The 4,985-nt window shown below is 34.7% G+C and overlaps 1 protein-coding gene and 1 long non-coding RNA gene across 6 annotated transcripts in view; one reads left to right on the top strand and one right to left on the bottom strand.

Annotated features, from left to right (window-relative positions):
- The window catches only part of sox10 (SRY-box transcription factor 10), a 30,331-nt gene that overhangs the window by 9,947 nt on the left and 15,399 nt on the right, over window positions 1–4,985 (bottom strand). The window lies entirely within an intron of this gene.
- The window catches only part of LOC108166492 (uncharacterized), an 18,655-nt gene continuing 15,310 nt past the window's right edge, over window positions 1,641–4,985 (top strand). Inside the window, exons 1-2 of one of the 5 annotated variants that reach the window (XR_001776847.1) lie at window positions 1,644–1,989; window positions 2,169–2,316. This is a non-coding gene — a long non-coding RNA (uncharacterized LOC108166492). Of the gene's footprint in view, window positions 2,317–4,985 lie in introns of all 5 variants that reach the window. The other 4 variants (XR_001776848.1, XR_001776849.1, XR_001776845.1 and 1 more) reach the window with 4 other exon arrangements.

Raw genomic sequence — 4,985 nt, 5'->3', positions numbered from 1 at the left:
ATCTATCTATCTATCTATCTATCTATCTATCTATCTATCTATCTATCTATCTATCTATCTATCTATCTATCTATCTATCTATCTATCTATCTATCAGTTTAGTTTGTTGAAAAATAAGATTTTAAAGTGTGCCACATCACACATGCTGGTTTTGTTATTCTAAAAAGTCGCTTAAAAATTTTGGCCCCCAGCTTTTCATGGGGATGCAGATTAATATTTTCAGCAACCAAGAAGTTCTAGATTTGTATTAAATACTCAGGTTGACAGTAAATTGGTTAAAATGTGAATTGAGCATATGGTTGATAAATGAAGTGTTCAAAAATTTTTCAATTTTAACAACCTTAGCTGCTCTGTTGAGGCAACAAATCAACATTTTTTTGCTAGAATTCAACTGGGGATATTAATTACTTTGGTCTGCTGTTAGCAGTGTCCAGCAGAAAATGTAAAAGCAAATAACCTGCCCACATTGATTCTATTAAGGATGAATGGATAAATTCAGTAAAAAAAATAATAAAATTTTTTTTWAAAAAAAAAAGAACCGTCCTAATGGCGCCACCGCTTTGCACTTGAAAGTCGTATTTTCCTACTTTCCAGCGGCAAAAGAAGGCCCCATGAAACTTGAATTCTGACTAAGAAAAGTCAGAGCTTACTGAGCAGTCAAAAGTTCACTTTCCAATATGGCTGCCAGACAAGTAGTGAAAGTTGCATAAAATACTAGCACTTGTCTTTTTAAAGATCTACGGATGATATGAGTTGTAACATTAAATTTTTATTGTGGTATAAATTAAGTATTTTAATAGAATTAGATACTATTGAAATAAATATACTGTTTTTGGCTTGACTTGACCAGTTTGTTCCAAAACGTTAATGCTAGCGCTAATGCTAAAGCTTGCTAGCAAGCTAAGCTTCTTAACCAGAACGCTAAGAACTTTTTTTTAAGTCACATTTGAATTTTGTAAAATAAATAAATAAATAATTTTAAAAATTCAACTATGGTGAACATTTCTGCCTTCTCAGGCAGACAAAATATTTACTGAGAATGTTTGGTTCGCTTTTTTAGCTACCCTTGAGGAATTAGCTTTTATTTTAGGCTAAAGCACCTTTTTTCAAATATAATTTATAGCTCACCTGGCAAATACATATTTTTGAGTTTTAAATCTTTTTATTTCTTTGGTAGTTTTGTTCAAACTTAATTAATTTGCCTTTTTTTTAGCAACTAAATGTGGGAATTCCACCTTTAAGATGCGGAAATGCTAGCTGGCGTAGCTAACAAGAGTTGAATTCTATTGGTCTGTCTCAGAGCATCTGAAATGCATTTCACTGCTGCAGATTCTGACGGGGCTTGACCTTCTATCTATCTATCTATCTATCTATCTATCTATCTATCTATCTATCTATCTATCTATCTATCTATCTATCTATCTATCTATCTATCTATCTATCTNATCTATCTATCTATCTATCTATCTATCTATCTATCTATCTATCTATCTATCTATCTATCTATCTATCTATCTATCTATCTATCTATCTATCTATCCATCCATCCATCCATCCATCCATCCATCCATCCATCCATCCATCCATCCATCTATCTATCTATCTATTACAGTATTACAGAATGTCTATGTCCATGGCGCCAAACGCTTTATGCAGGCTCATCGTGTTTTCTAACTGGATCAGCACCTTTTTACAAACTGAGACATGAACGCTCGTTCAAATCAAGCATCACTTGTATATAAACAGAAAGGAGAGACTAGAGGGAACATCATGGGTCGCTCCGACACAAACACAAGCGTCTTCCCCGCTACAATGACCCCCTTGTATCTGTGCCATGCGACACACACACACACCGGCCCCCAATCCAAAATTCACCACGTTTTTCATTAGCAATGAATGTGGACTCTGATAAGAGAGGCCCTAACAATGATGTGCCTCTTTTATTCCTCCACTCTCCCCTCCTTTTCTTTGCATTTGTTTCCATCTCAGGTGAATTCTAATCATGTGATCAAAAACGAGCACCCCCTTCCCCATGTTAAAAGAGGAAAAAATGAACAAAAAGAAGTTTTGTGTAAAGCAATGGAAGAAAAAAAAAGACGGAATGGAAATAGTAAAAAAGGCTTGTGTTTTGTCTTGCATTGCCACTCAATCCTGACACGGAGAGACAGACCCTCCGGGAGGACGGCGGCTTGGCCCGGGGAGCTACGCTGGGACAGTCGGCCTCGCGGTGCTGTGAAGCGGGGAGCCGTCGGAGCGCCGCTCCGGGAGTTTGAGCCAGGATGGAGCTGAGGATGAGCGGCTCGGCCTCGATTTGCTGTGAGTCCTTTTGGGTGCGTGTTTGTGAAGTGATGGCTGAGAAGAAAATAAAATTAAGTGCGACACACATAGGCGTAAACAAACGGATATTTTGTAGATGAATAGAAGAATAATACTCTTTTTATGAGCTTTTGGAGTAGATTGAAGCGGTCGTGTAGAAATTGTCATCGTTCCTGGCGCTTTGAAAAAAAATTATGTCAATTTTGCGTTCGTCACATTTTAGTCTGACTCTATAAAGAAACACAAGAGACCAGAGTATGGATATATTTTTTTACATTTTTAATATTGAAACACTTGACTTCTTGTAATACATAGCATATAAAACAACTACAAAATGCATTGTCACAATAAAAATAAACTGTTAAGGTATCCACATCAGTTACCTCAATTCTAAATAAAATAAAACAATACTATCAAAATCTATTTCTCGTTCATGAAAACTCCTTCCTTTAACAAGAAAAACATAGAACAGCACTGAAAACAAAACTCTCACAAATAATATTTGTTAGACCATAAGTTTTGTTTAAATTCTTAGAATGATTTTTAAGTTAGAAAAATAATAATAACAAAAGTGCTATATCTTTTTCAGTTTATGAAGAAATCTCCATGGAAACATTTGGAGATTTTTTTCTTCTTTCTTGACAATAAGAGATTTGTTTAAGGGGTGAGCTTTGTAAGATGCACTCTGTTTTGCCTGAAAGTTTTTTTTTTTTTTTTTTTTTTAAACAGAAATATGATGCAGATTTGCAGACTGAACCAGTAGACCAGTAATCTGTTTGCTGGAAGGTTATCATGTGTGACCATGTGACCTGTATGTTGTGGGCTTTCCCAAAAGAACAGTCATTGTCAGTTCTTTATTAGTTATTAACACGAGGGCGCACCGATTCCTGAGACATTGCATCATATCTTCATCTTTCTTTTCAAATAAATTTAGTTTAAATAAATAAACAAATACAATCTTAACTCATTTCATGAAACGCTGTACCTGATGACGTCCCTGCAGTTTCTGTACTCTGTAAAAAGGGATTTTGGGAGGTTGTGAATATTCGCTATTAAAACTCTTACGTTTTCTCGAGCAGAATCAATTGCAAACATAATTATTAATAATGGTTCAATTCATTCAACATTAACCTCTAGCTAACATGAGGTGCCACATGTAGCGCCTCATGTCAGCTAGTGGTTAAGGAATTGCTTTAGGAAATAAATCCTATCTTTATATTTTGAACAGAATTCATTTGAAGAAAAGGATTTAGTCAACAAAAGTTATTTTCAGTGGTAAGGCATGTCTTTTTATGGATTGTAAAAATAAATGAAAAAATTAACTAAATACAAAGAACAAATATTTGCCATGTGGCTGAGCTTTTCTGTTTTTGGACAAGAACTTCCATTTGTGTTCAGCTTTAAAAATTTAGCGATAGCACTACTGCTAAAGTCTGACAAGCTCTGAGGGAGTCATTGCTAATAAACATTACATCTTGACTTTGGTGTCAAGTAAATGACTTAAATACTATCTTCTTAGAATAGATTTTAACAGATTATTACTGTTTCAGTAACTTTTTACACCTTCTTTAGTTTAGCAACAGTGCTAACTCAAAACCCAAACTTGCTAGCAAGCTGAGCCACTGATCCCTGTGCTAATTTTTGTTGAAAAGTTTGTTAGAATAGATTTGAAATTTGTATTTTTATTAGAACGTGTAAACAATACACATTTCACAAATATGTATTACTAATTTAGTAGCATTTTGTGCCAAACTAGCTCTGCTACAGAACTATTGTTAATGTCAAGCTTGCTAACAAACTACAAGTTTGCTTCCTGATGGAGTTTAAAAGCTCATTGCTACATCTTGATTTTTGTTCTCAGGGAAAAATAAATAAATCTCTTTAAGAAGTTCAAAGCTGTTTTATGTCCTTGTCACAAATCAACACTTGTTGCTTTTTAACACGAAGAACAAACTTTGATCTTAACACTTAATTTTGCATTCAACTGCATTAGTTTATTAAGTAAACCTAAGCAATTGATTTGCATTTCAACAATTTCTTTGCCTTTTAAACGGTTAAACTGACGTCATTTCTGATCGGAAGTAGTGATTGAAATTTGCCCAAATTAAATATATTTAAATTGTTACACCAATTTTATTCAGTAAATCTAAATCTCTATAATTTTTTTTAAAGTTGTCTACATCAGAGTGGGTCTCACTCTACCTCTCTGTGTTGTCCTCTTCTCTTTCATGCACCTGTGTGGGACAAAGCAGGTGTGTCTCTAAATGCCCTCACTGAAGTGGCTCAGCCAACCCGGGTGGATCTAGCGTGCTATTAACCCAACAGTTATTAAGTCGTTACTAATGTAATCAAGACTGGCCTTTTTTGCAGTAACTCTAGCTTGACTTCCTCTGGCAAAAAAATGAAAGGAGATATTAACAAGATTCTGATCTATCCCCGTTAACTTTCCAACCCTGAAGGAAGAACAGGGTGAGAACAGAATTACAGAAGGTTTTTATTTTACTGATAGATTTAAAAAAAAAAAAAAAAAACCTTTTATGATATATTTGGGTTCAAGAATGTAATACAGGAAGGAGGCTGTTTTCTATTCTTAAATGAATGGATGAACATCTGTGGGTATGAGCAGAGTTGTGAATGTGTGTGTGTGTGTGTGTGTGTGTGTGTGTGTG

This window comes from Poecilia reticulata, linkage group LG8 (assembly GCF_000633615.1).
Source record: "Poecilia reticulata strain Guanapo linkage group LG8, Guppy_female_1.0+MT, whole genome shotgun sequence".
NCBI classification, from domain to species: domain Eukaryota; kingdom Metazoa; phylum Chordata; class Actinopteri; order Cyprinodontiformes; family Poeciliidae; genus Poecilia; species Poecilia reticulata.
This window is presented reverse-complemented; position numbering and strand designations above follow the sequence as displayed.